General features: G+C 38.7%; 1 protein-coding gene across 6 annotated transcripts in view; it reads left to right on the top strand.

Annotated features, from left to right (window-relative positions):
* The window catches only part of LOC139998440 (TWiK family of potassium channels protein 7), a 363,454-nt gene that overhangs the window by 177,969 nt on the left and 169,592 nt on the right, over positions 1-15,893 (top strand). For all 6 annotated transcript variants that reach the window (XR_011803262.1, XM_072022971.1, XM_072022970.1 and 3 more), the window contains one exon: positions 15,546-15,601. The gene's annotated coding sequence lies outside the window, so the exon portion shown is untranslated. The remainder of the gene's footprint in view (positions 1-15,545; positions 15,602-15,893) is intronic.

A 15,893-nucleotide genomic window follows, 5' to 3' on the forward strand; every position in this document is an offset into this window, starting at 1 on the left:
AATATTTTATGCCTATACTTTATTGCTATCTCCAAGGAGTCCATTAAAATCAGCAGATGTTCGTATTATTTATGAATTTTGTATGTATGAATTTCTTTGCTTTGCAAGTTCACGCTGCTTTAAAAGACATCGTGTTACGAGTGGTTGAATTCTACTCGACAGTCACTTTCGACATAGAAAAATATATATGACGTTCCATTCAAAAAGTTGCATTCGTTCTATTCGAAAAACATCGGAAACGTGAAAGATTGACGCGCATTGTGTCACGTCGTTCGGAAAATATCGTAAAGCTCTTTCCTCTTTCGTTTCTTTCCTATACTTATCGTTTATCGTAGAAACGGTAACCAACGATGATACGAAAATCATGTACATCGTCTCCCATCGGAATTCGAAATATTTTTCCACAGATTCATTGCCCTGATTGTACGGCTCAATTTTTTCGAGTCGTAGGATCGTGTTAAGCCATAATTGCAGCGTTATTAGTCTCGAACCCTACCGTATGACGCTCGAGGCGAATTTTTTCCCTCCAGCGTTCAGCAATTAACTTCTACGATCAATGGAACAAGTGTACCGCGTGAAACGTGCAAAACGATCTAATTATCATTATACTGAAAATCCACTATCTCCGTTCTCATAGTTCCCATTCACCGGTACTAATTACCGGTGATTCAACCGCACGTTACGCAGCCTCTGTATTCGTTCGAAAGGAGACACGCTCAAGGGAAAGCTTTTCTCCAGCGATTTCGCGACAGAGACGTTTTCGACCGGCTGGAAACTAGACGCGGCTCGTTTCGACAATGAGGAGAAGCCGAATAATGGCCGTGGCACGGCCCTTTTTTCATCTGTGCAATCACGGCGATCGATTAACACGGACGCGCGTTGGTGTCTGGCTGTCCTCTGCGGAACAGCGCTATAAATTTTCTCTGTGCTGCGCTTCGACGGGGAATTCAATTTTCTTCCTGACGAACAACTACATTTCCCTCTCTGGGCCTTGTTATTTTTATTTCCCATTCTTCTGGCGTTTCTTTTCCGTAACTTGACGAAGAATTTTTTTTTTTTTTTTTAGAATACCCACGAATTCATGAATAATTTAGAGAGGCGAATCTGTAACGGTTAATATTCTTTTTGCTGCGATACGAAGAACATTTTTTATTTTATTTCTTAAAACCGTTCTTACGGAATTTAATTGTCGATTTAATAATCGTACTTGTACAGTACGAAAATGAATGAATTTCTAAACGATTCAAACGTTGCATCGCGGGATATTTACGTTTTTATAATTATTCGTTTTATTATTTATAGTTAGAACGAATATTTTCCGTCGTATTTACAGTTGTTTTCATCGTTAACTTGAAACAGCATAAATCACACTGCCTGATTTATAAGCTTCATTTTTAGCTTCTCTGATTAAAATTGTTTTTTGTCTACCTAACTACCATGTTGTTTCCGAAACGTTTTACTAGCATCGCGTCACACGCTATTTTGAAAATATTATTTTATTTATCATGACTGTCTAACCAACGTTGAATTTCCTCGGGGTATTTTCGTGTAACAAAGATATCGATTTTCCGAATTAACCACATTAAAGCATAGTTCTGGAGAAACATTTTATCTCGTTTCAATCTGCAACAAAGCAACGTTTTCTACAAATAGCTGCATGTACAAATCGTAGAAGAGAATCGACTGTACGTGCATCGAAGAATATAATTGGATCGAAAACATATCGAGAACATAGTAGGATTAAATTCTTCTAGAAATTGCAATTATGTATACCATTGTTGCTTCTTCGTCCATTTCTATAATTATCCATTATAAAATAAAGTTAGATTTTCCATCGTTATACCCTATAAAATCACATCTTAAATCCTTTTACTAAATTCTTCTAGCAATGCTGACTTCTTCGTCTATTTCCGCGTACCGAAGCAATTTTTCGTTCCTTTCACATTTTTGTTGAAATTTTGCTTTGCTTAAAAGAATTAAAGCAACGCACAGCGATAAAAGCTATTGGATGGTATTCTGGAAACTGGGAAAGTTATTTAAGAATTTCTGGAGATTTTTTTAAAACACAAAAACCTAGAAAGTCGCAAGGGTTTAAAGGGTACGCCTCGGTATGCGTACAACGCCAGTAAAACCAAAACTACAGACGGAAGGATAATTACCAATTACCGAGTTAAATTAGATTCGTCATTGTTATATAGATAATCTACAAAAAAATCAAATTTCACGTCCGTTTACTAAATTCGCCTAACAATTACGACTATATCGCTGTTACTTTTTTGTCTATTTCTATAATTACCCTTGATAACAGAGTAAAATTAGATTCGTCATTATCACGTTTCATGAAACGAGTCTCAGAGCCACCTTAGCGTGTCACATCGCGTACTCTTAATTTCCATTAGAAGGAAAAGTGAGCACAATAAATTGCTCTCGGTTGGTATCTCGACGTTACACCCTGACGTAAAACATTGAAGCGCCGTGATACATCTTAACACACTCCTGAATGCGTTTCATGAATTACGAGGAAACAATTATTATCAGGCCACGACAAAGAGTTAAATCTCGCAGTGCACTTTTGTCCTCCTAAGTCGCGCAAACGTCCTTTCAAGAGGCCATGAGCCATTTCCTCTTGGTCTTTCGTCTTAACTGAACAAAAAAGCTATTTGCATCGCATAAAAGACCGGCTTGATGGAAGGTGCAAATAGGATGAAGATAAGGGCCGTCATTAGCCAGGCTAGAAACAAGTTCGTCGAAAAAGTAAGAGGCGGAAAGTTGGGGAAATAAAATTTCTTCCACGATTATGGTGTATTCCCATATAAGCGATCTTATCGTGTCTGGCTAGGTTTAGCGACTGTTGCATACTTTATGACCACCCACCGAATTTTTCGATGATACCTTTTTATCGCGCGATACATTTCAGCGGAGGTTCGTGACCGATATACATACTCGAGTCACGCGCCTGGAAAGTTTCAATTTTGATCCTAACTCCACTTTTTCACGGCCTTTCTTGCGTCTCTGTACCTCCAACGTCTAACGTGTTATAGTTTTATCGCGTTATAGTTGTTCCAAATCTTGCAGCGACTTACTTTTGAGGTATAAACATAAAACTATGGGAGATGAATAAAAAAAATATATATATATATATATATTTGGCGATAATGAAGCTGTTTACGAAAGATTTGTTTTATCGTCATTTAGAAAAGTAAAGATATCGAAAAGACATTCCCGTAATATCATGCAGTAAGTGGACAAGTATAACACCTGTCGATAAAAGTTTATCGAATATTCTTTTATCGAAGGTATCGGCTTCTTGGAATAGTTTATGCAGCAGTAGATCGGAAAAGCATCCTTTCAACGAAACGCCTTTGGATCACATTTTACCGAGTGGTCAGTAAGGGCCAGTGGTCCGGAAAAATACTTTGAGACGCGAAGATGGTTGGTATGCAGCCAAACTGCCAGAGTTTCGTATGCGGCTCGCACTATACACTTCTCTAGTACTTTAAAGTCCAAGCAACACAGTCCATGACTCCTTAACTACGAAAAACGGTACAAACTCGCACACCATGTTGAAAGTTTTGCAAAGGCAATTGAGAATTCTCGACAAAACTCACGAGACGTATAACAGAGACGGAGAAGCGCGGATAATTTTTTGTATCAACTACGGAGGAGATCTTTTTTCTTACTTCGATATCGGTTACTCGTTAGCACGTTGTATTTCATCGTCCAATTGCATTTACATTCTTTCTATTGGTAACGATTATTTAATTTCGTGTGAGAGCCGGATATTAATTGTATAGAACGTGGCTATGTTTCGAGCATCTTTCCGTTGTCAAAAACACGCGAATCGCGGTCTTGTTTCCTAAGGCTGCTTTAATCGATTCATTAAGCTCGGTAAAAATTCGTCTCTCTGGCTGCGACACGATCTTTTCATGTCAGGCATCGATTTTCTCGTTGCAACATGACGCCCTCGATAATAAAACGGTCTCTTCAACTTTTTTCCACTCGACCAGACATTCCACCCTCTTCGTTCTTCTAGCTGCTGAATAAGCTGAAGTTAAATAATGATTCCGGGAACAGGACACGCTCGTTCAGCCACATCTTCGAATAATATAACGGGTCTGTCGCTGAACGATGAACCAATAATTTCGGATTGCTGTACCGTGTGCGAGAGTGGAGTGTCGTCTCTTCCTTGGAAGGATTCTCCGGTCGTACCGTGACGGTCTTTTCCTTTAAAACTCTGTCTCGGCAAATACCGAGTACGGCCTTTTCCACCGATACGAGTTTTCGCCTATCCTTCGTACCCGTTCACCTATTTCCAGTCAATAGGATTCGTCCACCCTCGTTACACGACACACCGAGGGAAAAGCTGATCGAGGCGAAGAACGACTTTCGCCAAGGACAATGTTGTCATTTTTCTTCGTCGAGCCAAGAAATTGATTACTTTCATATCCGTGCATAATAAATCGCGGGTTAAGCTCCGTTCCCGGGTGTCTAATGTCGTAACATTCTTTACAATTGTAAATGAAAACAGATGCTCTCCGTTTCTTAAATCAAGCGTCGTACTAGGAACATGGCTGCGAGAGGATCGACGCGAATCGAACGACCGTGTCGTTAAATGATAGAGTACGGAACTTTATTGGAAACAACACTGAGAGAAAAGCCGTAATATAAATGTGAAATATGAAGTCTTGATATAGCTGGGGTATGCTAATAATCGAAACCGTTGTAAAAGATGTATGTTCTAAGTTGTAATTTATTGCCAATGCTATATTAACAACTGTAAATCAATGTGACAACGCGCATCGTTTTAATAATCTTTCCACGCACGTTATATAATGCAGAGAAGAAGCGTTCCTTAAATTTTGCTTATGGGGTGCGTTACCATAACAACGCCGCTATCAATCATTCGGACATAATCTGGGTAATATCCTGAATAATTCCGGAAAATGGAATCCCTACCAGATGTGGCCCAATCTTTTAAATTTACCGTAATAATTGTGCACTGAAACAAAAAAAAAAAAAAAAAAAATGTACATATATATGTATATATATATGCGATGAAAATTTTCAATACGATTTTAATACGTAACGTGGATTTTAGTAACGCAAGTAAATTAAGAGTAACAGAGTGAGTCCTTCGTAGCTATTCTTTTACTTTATCCAATCTGCGTGTCATTTATAACACCTTATTTCTTTTTAATAAAATTTTCTTTTAACGATCTTTGATGTTTCCAGTCACGTTCAGCCCACACAAAATTTCATTACAACAAGTGTTCACGAAGGAAGTGATAGTTGCGCTACATATCGTTCTCAAACGTATTATCCATCCTCTATATCCTCGCAATATTTATTCCACTGTCGCCTTCCACTCAGCTCTCCCTTAGCACGGGAATAAATTCGTCTGCAACTAACACGAGGGTCGACAGTGTGGTCGACAAAGTGCGAAAATCGATTTTCCGCACCCTACCACGAATGAAAACTTCCGGCCTTTAAAGAGTCTCATTATTTTCCTGCCAGGAACGATCGTTCCTAGTCGAATTCGACCACCCTCATCTCTCTTTCTCTCTCCCTTCGCCAGTTCTCGTCGACGCCGAGAGATCGAGGGACGCGGACCGACGTGGAGGGGGATGAGATTGATAAATTATCGGCTTGAAAAATGCAAAACCGATACTCCCACACCCGCCGTGACTGCAAGCTTATATACGTACACGGTTGAGCGGTTGTTTTGTGTGCGTGCGTTCGCGCGCGCGTCCGCATAACCCAGCGTGCGAGAGTAAGTTGCCTGTGCGATGAATTCAGGCGAACTCGTGTTCTGCACATAAATTCCGACGCGCTGCCGCGTCGGCTGTCATACGAAGGCGCGTTGAAAAACTACAGGCTGTATCACCAGTGCATCCTTCATTTTTTTCACCCTAACACGCTGTGTTGCCGTGGTTGAACGTTGGCTGACTTGGAGCACACTGACGATCGGGCCATGAATTAAAATATTGTTGCCGAATTTTCGCAGCCGACTCTGTATAAAATACCAAAGATTTTTGCGCTTTTTGCATTCGCCACTGCTTTCTTCGATTGGAATTTCAAGTTTCCAGCGACGATCTCTCCATTCCAAGCGTACAAATTTCACGTTTCAACGTCGATCTTGCTGTGAAATTGTCTGTGAATGCTTTCCTGTCACCGTTCGACGGCTGATAAAAACCAAACTATTCTTTGCAATCTGCATTTTTCCTGTAATCACTGTTATAAATAGGATACGAAACGTTGGCGTTAAAATTTCGCGAGAACGGTGAAACTTGGGGATTGTAGGCGGGAAAGCAAAACAAAAAGTGAATTAAACGCGGAAATGCGCACCGCTCAGAACGGTGCATGTGCATACAACCAAGATTGAAAGCTCAGGAATACGCTGATTTATAAAACGCCGCGGTAGAACGGAACGCTGTTCTCTATGTTGTTAATGGTTCTCCGTAATTTGTATAAATTGCCGGGAAATTTATGTTTTTCCGTCGGTTCCCCGACCGGAGAACGCTTTATTTAATCGAACGAAAACTCATTTTCTCTATCCGCGTTTTATTGTTCGTGTTCCGTTGTTCGTGTTCCGTTGTCCGCATCGTGCTATGTCGTTTATCATTGTTTTCCTATCGTCGCTTATTAGCCAGGTGGAGATGGGAGAGAAGCTAAAGTGAACGTTTATTCGTTCTTTCGAGAGGAATCATTTTATGTTCTTAATTAATAAATATCTCGCATTCATCGCCTATCCACTTTTATACGACGAAATTATTCGGTTTAAATGAGCAAATAAGGAGGGAACCCATATTTCAATAAATAATGAAAACACACGCACAGACGAGAATTTCAAAATATACGAAATATTTGATAAAACAGACGTTTGTACGAGTATCATTAAATTATTAAAACCGTTATAGCGCGTATTAAATAAAAAAAGGAAGAAGTTATTCGCGGGATGATTATATTGGAAGAACAAATTACGTATTAATTTATTTCAGAAATAATTGAATATTTCTGTACTTTGAATACGAATAAAATAATAATCATTGTTATCGCATAATCAACGATCATAATAATAATCACAGGCGGAGATGATTCTTTTTAATACAAATATTGGCGATAATTCGCGTCGCGTCGAATAATTCTCTAGAATTTTCGTGTATAATATTTCACCTCTGAATTTTACCGCTCCCTTTAACGTACGAAATATTTCATGCGTAGGAATTTCAGTTTTAATACTGCAAATAACGCAGAGAAATTGCGCAACGCACTTTTACAAATATTTCTTCCTCGCGTTTGTTACCAGGCAAAGAAATGGAACGGGTTACGTAAATAGAGCAAAGTGCGTGTGCATCGTTACGTAGATCAGAAAGATATCAAAGGAACAGTTGGAAAGCTTTATCGATACCGCTCTTTCGTATCGTAGCTGCATTATGAACGTATCACCGTTCATGTCAGAACCCTTGGCTTCGAATTCTCCTCTGCCGTTCATCGCAATAAAAGGCACTGAGCTCCTTTTAGTCTTCGAGTATCGATACGTTGAAAAAGAGCGCGCTGAAGATCGTTTATTGTTTCATTGTCAGGAAGCAATGATACAAATATGCTGGAACGAATAATCGATAACGGTTACTGGTTGTGTTCTAAGGCACAAATAATCTAGTTAAACTTATAATTTATTTAAACGTTATAACCAACGCAAAGGAATCGATATCCTTGAATTTTCATCCTCAAAATCTCTTGGCGCAACTAAACATACTAAAACTCCAATTTTTAACACATAAAATCATCGTGTTGACACAACCGTGAGTTCAACACCGATCGAGAAATAGTTCACGATATTCAACGATTATATCGTATTTTGTAGTTTGATTTAGGTATATCTGATAACAGATGACAGGTTATTCGATATTCTTGCAAATTCGTCAAATACGTACAGCCTATATACTCGAATTCCTCATATGGATAACATCTGCAAACATTTGTCATTGTGGGTTTCAACCTGGTTAAATATACTACTATAACGCAATGCAGATCTCCGATGTCTGCGAACTACATTCGGTAAACAAGTTTACTAGAACCTTAAAATTGTAACACGTTACGCTGACAATGATAAATATGGCTTTCAGGGCAAGTTTTACTACATTCTTAAGCTTCGTACATTCACGAACGTTGTCTGCGGACAATCCGCGTATACGGTTGTCCAATATCCGTGTTCAAGCTTGTACTGATATCTCAACGTCCTTGCTCGTCCAACTGCGTAAACTCGCAATCATCATTTATACGAAATATACGTGTAGTTTTCGGTTGATAAAGAAATAGACGAGGAAGATTAACGGAATGTTTCTAGATTCGCAAATTATCGAGAACATTTTATTAATTCTGTTACGATCTATGAATTTCTATAGTTCTATCTTGCTCTGCTTCTAGCCGATAGAAAGAGTGTTTAACGTTTCAAGAAGGTATTTAATAAATGCGAAAATTAAACCGAGGAATCATACGATAATCAATAAGATTATTTTTCATATTTTGTTCAAACTGCCATGATACTGTTTAACGTAAGAAACCTATAGTTGAGTTAAAAATGAGCAAAAGTACGTAACATTGCTAATATGAGAACGAATCTGTGTAAGTTAAATGTAGACGAGGAGAGAGAGGACAGTCTCGAGCTCTTCTAGTAAAAATTTGTCATCTCGTCATTTTCTGACCGATCAATCGTTCTTTCCACGAGGTTTATGTAGCATGCGAAGCACACGAGGACGGACAAGAGACACGCGTTGCTCGACGGTGCTATTCACGTTCGAACATACAGTTAGAAGCTGCATTCGTAGGTGATAACCGAATCGAATGAAACGCGGCGTAATTCGATTTTCCTGGTGCTCGTTGAAGCGGTTTTCTAGTCCTTCTATTGGACAGTGTTTCCTGTACGACGATCTGTGCACACACCGATACCGACGTTCTCTCATAACTCATAGTTACGACCTACCAGAGGAGATAATAACTCTAAAACTCTTGTTTATGCCTCTGCGAGCGATTTGCCTAGTGAATCATGGTTAATTTTGATAAACACCAACAGAGTGTATTTCTCTGATAACAGGCTTGATTTGTATCCTTTTATTACACTGATTGATCGCGTTCGCCGCATTAGTCGTTTACATTATCCCGGATATATCGGAAATTAAATTGCTTTCTGAAAAGAAATCTGACGTTTGAATCGTTGCTGTGTTTGCGTGATATGATTTTCGGTGAAACGTGCGTTCTGCCGTAGCCGTCTGACGTACCGTTGCACTTCAGATGAAATTAAAAAAAAGAAAGAAAAAAGAAAGGAAAGAAAAGGAAAACGTAGCTCCGAGTACGCGTAAATCATTTTCTGTTTGGATTTCAATTTCCTCAAACTTCAACGTTCTTAATTAATTGAACATTTATTATCAAAGGTCATAATTCGCGTCTAATTCAATTCGCTTTCCTTTGCATTCGACGCGTTCGAACCTAAACGTACTTATTACGTTTAACCTAATCGTCAAATCCTTGAACTATTTTCACTTGGCTCGCAAAACGCCGGTATAATTAATGAAACGCGGCAATAACACAAGGAATGAATTATATAAAGGAACCAATTGAAAATTGAGCAAGTCGTACAGCGTGACTGCTCGTTGAAATTCTAAAGCCTTTGACTAAGGTCGCGTATCGGTGAAACGAAGTAACGTCAAACGTCATCCAAGGTTTGTCGATCTAATTTAACGCACCCTACGCAAATAGCCTTGTATCTCAAAGAAAATGCGCAATCTTCGTAAAATTGAGAAGCCAATATGGCCAATACACGATGAACGTCTAAAGCGATGCACGTCCAAAGAAGCTAATAATAACGCCGGATATCATCGTGAAAGTTTATCGGATGCTACAACTATGATGTATATCGCGTCAGCCACGTTGATGGATCTTTGCTCCAGATTCCTCCTCGGCTCGCTCATTAACACCGAAAAATTTCAAGTGGTTAAATTTCAATGTAACGAGGCATTTATGATTTCTCATTCGGTGAATCTTGTTAAAACAGCTTTTTGTAGTTCAAGTATTCTACGGCTATCGTACGGTTATCCTGCCTTTTCAATTCTACGAGAAAATGAATAGTACGGTAGTCCGCAATAATTACAAGGATTTAAATGATGTAGCTGAACTTCTACTGTTTAAAGCGTGTATACGTAGCGAAGTAAATTAAACTTTTCTGCAGTTCGCGTTGTGTGACTATTCTGTCTTTAAAGTCCTGTTACAAATCCACGAGGAATGTCGGCTGCGTTTTCAGTGAAACTCGAGTCTCGCTGAATGGCAAGTATGTAGTTCAACTATAATGGTACATACAACAAACTGTACCGTTCTTTTAGACACGCGCAAAGCTCTAGAAAAGGGTGGTTTAAAAAGGGATGCTCGATGAAATTTAACAATTTTCTTACGATACTGAGTTTATATCACCGAGAACGAAGAAGAACCACGAGAGTTTTGCTTCGAGCGAAAAACGTGAAAATCGATAGCACGCAGGTCACATCGATGTTACGAAATCCTTGAAAGCGCCGAATCGCGCAATCACGCAACAACGCGAATACAACTTACATCGCGGTCGATTACACGCGATATCGTAAAACTTTGGTACAGTGGCGCGCGTACGGCAGAACACGGTAAAATGCATGGTAACAGTTGACACAGTTTTTGCTAGGCACTGTGGTATGGTGGGTCAGTGAGTTCGCAACAAAAACGAGCACTATGATCGCCGGTGTCCGCGCTTGGTATCACACCGCAACAAAACCAATGCCTCGAAAACAGTTTCGCCTAAAGTGAGCGATGAAACGAAACACGCTTCCGTTGATAACGACCGCTTCAAAACAAAATACCGAGGCGCAGGAATATCACAAGCCACTTGCAGCTGTCTCCGCCACTCGAGCCTCTAAAGGACTCTATCGAGCGTCCTTTCTTCTCTTTCTCTTTCTCCCTTTCTCCCTCCCTCTCCCTCTCTCTCTCTCTTCTCACCTGTAATTCATCCACGCAGTTTGCGCCGGAGGGAACTCGAATTTATGTCTAGGTCGTCCTGTTGAGAAAACTGCGCGCGATAAATTTGCCCTTCTTAAGTGCTTTAAACGTCACTCGACGCTAGATTAAGTTGCGCATGAAACAAAAGGAAGCTTCGAGCAGCCGAGCGAAGGTAAAATGAGAATGAGTAAACAGAAAGGCTTTAGTCGTTTATTTTTATGGTCGTTACGCGTTTATAGTAATATTGAAAAGTTACCGACGGGGCTAACTATGATTAGTTTTCAATATCTTCCAAGGAATTATTATCGTAATTCAACAGACAAACTGTATTTGGACAAGCAGTTCGTGTAACTAGAATTCAAGTAAAAAATAAGTAGAGAAATACGCTGTCAACTGTACGTTATAGAACAGCTATCGATACTTCGTATAAATCGAATGTTTCTCACGGTTTCCATTTTCTATTTATTTTATTTTAAATTTCTTATTTCATACGCGTCGTACGTGTCGTATATCGTAGAGTAGCAAATAAAGTTATTTTTGTGTAGGTTGAAGTTAGCTGCAATTCGGACCGGAGGGTTTCAAACTTGGAAATCTGTAAAATTACGTCAAAAGGAAAAAGAAACGTAAACGGTCATTCGTTTTTCTCAAAAAGATGCAAATCTTTCTTCGATACGATATTGTTTTAAGTCCGCGGATCCGCTTAAGATTCGCTAACTTGCTGGACTTTCCGAGAATTCTTGCAGAAAATTGAACTATTTCTCCGCGTTGTCATTCTCTATGCTCTTTCAACGGGCTGCTTTTCAGATATTTCCAGGTCTTTAGGATTTAAGACAGCCCCGGCTTGTCGAGTGTGTCCTTACGATTGTTATTTCAAGACCGTCCAAAGCAATCGTGTTCGTGTTATTTCAGGTCCTCGGCTTCCTGGCTTCGGTCTCCTAGAAAACCTCGTGATATTTCCACCATTCGAGTCTTTGTTTGCCACAGAGATATTTTCGTTTCCAAATCGGAAGTGGAAGTGAATGTCGCATTATCCTGTAATAAATTATTCCTTCTCCCTTTATGGTCGCGATATTTCATAAATTTTGTATTATACAAATAGGAAATTATTGCTATTAATTACGTTATTAATCATCTTGTACTATTCTATTATATCATATGACGTTTTATACAAAATTCAGTCAATTTCATTCAAGGGGGAAGAATTCAATTTCGAAATAGACACGCGCGTATTTCTCTTTCGTTACGTTCTCCTGTCCGAAAATTCAACGCTGCCTGAGATTCTTGGATCATGTACTACGCATTGAAATAATTTCTGAAATCCGATTACGACGTGCGTACTGTACGCACGGTTTGAACGTGGTGGTGCACCTTAATCCTACGAGCGCATCAGGTCGTTTAGCACCATGTATTTGCAAGTAATCGGATCGATCTTACGGGGTCACGTAGGCAGACTTCTATTTTATCGCCTTTCGAGTATTCCTGTTTGAATTACTCATTAACGCATTTGTCGCCACCAACGCATACAGCTGTCTTGGAGTACGGTTGCTTCGCCTTGCGGATTACGTACATTCCCTTTTATCAGAAATGTCTTTATTTCAAATAATAACGTTTCTTCTAACGCAATGTCTATTGTTCCTTTCGTCTTTCCATTATTTTCTGTTGAAACGCGTAGAAAGAAACGTCAGATAAAATATTTAAAAAATGTCGATTAAGGAAGATTGAAAACTGTTTTAAAGTATTGTAACAGCGCAACTAAGTGGAATAATTGGATGCGCGATAAGCCTCTTGGTTAATACGATACAACTAATTATTATTAAGTGTACTTTACCTAGAATGTTTGATTACATAGTCGGTATTACGGCGTGCGTGATCACTATTAATATCATTGACCATGCAGAACCGTTCGTCAGAATAATATAGTGGACCACAGAGCTCGTGTTACGATCGAATTAACAACTATTAGTGATAATTACGATAATTGATGACATAGTTGTTGATGTAGTCAGTGATTAGGAAGAAACGATAGTAATTCAACTACCATTGCTGCACAATTATATATCCTACTCTCGTATTTTGATATCCGAATCCGTTAGATGAAATTACACTTAATCGCTGATGGAATTCATTATCTATCCAGACTTTTGTTCTACTCTATTTACTATTTATCACGTTTCCGCGGTTAAGCGTTTATTATACGCGTACCTCCTGGAAATTACTTCGTCTTTCTTTCTTTTTCTTTCTTCTTTTTCTCTCTCTTTTTTTTTTTTTTTTTTTTTTGATACTTTATAAATATTTTATTCCGCAATCACTATCGTACAAAGTAACATAAAAATGTAACAAAGGTACTGAATTTGAAATTCATTTTTAAAATACACGACGAAACCACAGATAATCGTAAAATTTTTAATTGCTCTTTCAAAAATACAAACTTGATGTGCTTTTATTAAAAAATAACTGGGCAAAACGCTTTGCAGAATAGCCACCGGTGTACAATTTTTATTGTTGCGTTACAATCACAGACCTATCGTTTCGCTGAATATAGTTGCAACAAATCAGATTAAGTTAGAATCGACGATATTAAGAAATATCATGTCGAAGAGGAATTCATCAACTTGTTATTAGTAATACCGAATAAGATACGTGTTAATTAAAATTGACGAATTATTGAAAGAGCTGCGCAATGCTACAACGAGAAACTTACACGCCACACACGTGTACATTATATTCCTATACACACTCGTATCAGTCAATCAATCATGTCAGCAGCAGAGCTTGCTGCACAACGTGTATTGGTTTTTTCCTTCGAACCACACTTTGCCTATCCTGCATCGTCATCTTATTTATAGCATTTCAATCTCGCTTCTCAATAATTGACGTACACTATAATTCGGGTCTACTGTGTATTTTTTTACGTAGCTGACAAACATTAACCTGCCGTTTTCGACGAAACTCTATTTTAGGCCAAGCGATATTTCGACATTGATAGATAGAGTGCAGTTATTGTTGTTAACGCTATTACATGCTCCTTGATAACGATTACTCTACTTTGGTTATTTTATATACTTTTTGCATATTACGTATGTGCATTTTTTTGCGCTTTCGAAACCTTCCAACTTTCCATGAACGCATCCAAATCCTCAGTCTACCTGTAAGTTACGATCTTGTAAATTATTTTTTTAGCAAGTATCAGTCTGATTTTACAATTTTAACAGCCATGTATAGCTACCCTAAATGTAATAAGTATCCAGTAACTCACAGACATCGGTATAAGCAGAATTTCGCCCTTTCTGCGATGTTCGTTGCTGGAATGCAAAGTACATTCGCGCGTGAATCATGCAACAGAAATGGCCGGTAATTCATCGGGCCGTTATGTAGGGCGACGTAAATCGAGAAGATTGTGACAATGAATCAGCGCAGCTTTATGGCTCTCCATGTAATTAAGTCGTATCCGATAAGCATTAAGTATGCAAACGCGAAGCAAATCCACATTTCGTGCCACTATTCGCCGCTTGTAATCGGATCATCCCGCCTTGAATCCTACGCGATTCGTTCGACCCTTGTAAATTTTCCCCTTCGATCTTAATTCCACATTCTTTCTCGTTCATTTTCCATGGTTGCACGTGAAATGCCGGTTTTCCTGAATTTCAGATTCCTAAGCTTAAACGTACCAATAAATATCACACTTTAAATCTGAGCAGTGAGTAAGCACGGTAAATATTGAATTTCAGATGATAAGTCAGATATTTGATTATCAGGGATTCCACTAAAGGTTCAACTATTAGGTTGTCCGAAAAGTGTCTTTCTTTTATAGACACGTCTTTTACAACGATGCATCTTTATACAAACATGAAACCTAATGTGTCGAACGTTGTGATCTTTATTTTGATAGAACAAAATGGATCATACGTAATTTGATAAAATAATATAAAACGAAAAATGTTGTGCATCCATTATTTCCTTATGAAACGAAAGAAACTTTTCGGACGACATAATAGTTTCTCACGAAAGTATACGAACGGTTAGGAGAGAATTTTTTGATGAATATGTACGTTATACGGAACGTTCGGAGATTTCGTTACAGAGCTAATGAAATTTTAAGATGTCCTGTACGATAAACGAAAGGTTTCTAAGAGTGTTCGAATACTTTCGCCAACCACTCTATCTACATATGCTTCGTTGTGTCAACTCGTTTATTGAATTATGTTGCACGAGCTTCAAATGTACCTAGTTCATAATGTAAAGCTACATAAGTACTTGTTTGAGACGAATGTTGCGAACTAGTTGGCCAAGTGGACTCTCTATACTTGGATAATCCTTCCAAGCCTGTGAACATCCTGTTTACTTTGATAGTTGGAAGTTGGAAGTGTAGTAGTGACGTTACAAGTCATTGGAGATATTAGATCGGAGGATAAATAAATATTTGTCTCTATACGTAATAACGCTTCTTTTCATTAAAATTTATTCCGTAAAATTCTCAATTATGGTTACTAATTTCCTCTAATTAATCAGTTTTTCCCCATATTTTTCAGGGAATTGATTACGTGTCTGCTTGGAAAAGGATCCGTATTAATAGACTCACGGAATGGTAAGTTCCCACGGCTTTTAATTTCGCGAAGTAACGAGGCTTTAATTCATAAAGGGTTGCCTCCAACTGGCTGGGACTTTAACGAGGACATTAAAGTGGTTTCGAGTCATGCCGGAACTGGTACGCATTCCGTTCTTCAGGAAGGCTGTCGGCTGTTAAACATTGCACGGAAGAATTTTTTAACATGACGAACGAACTCCTTTAATTTCATGTAATGAAATGCGTGAACTGTTACTCGAAATTAAAACTGCTTCCGCGTTATCTCGCGAATTGTTAGCAGTTTCTGCCGCTT

Source organism: Bombus fervidus, chromosome 3 (assembly GCF_041682495.2).
Source record: "Bombus fervidus isolate BK054 chromosome 3, iyBomFerv1, whole genome shotgun sequence".
Classification (NCBI taxonomy): domain Eukaryota; kingdom Metazoa; phylum Arthropoda; class Insecta; order Hymenoptera; family Apidae; genus Bombus; species Bombus fervidus.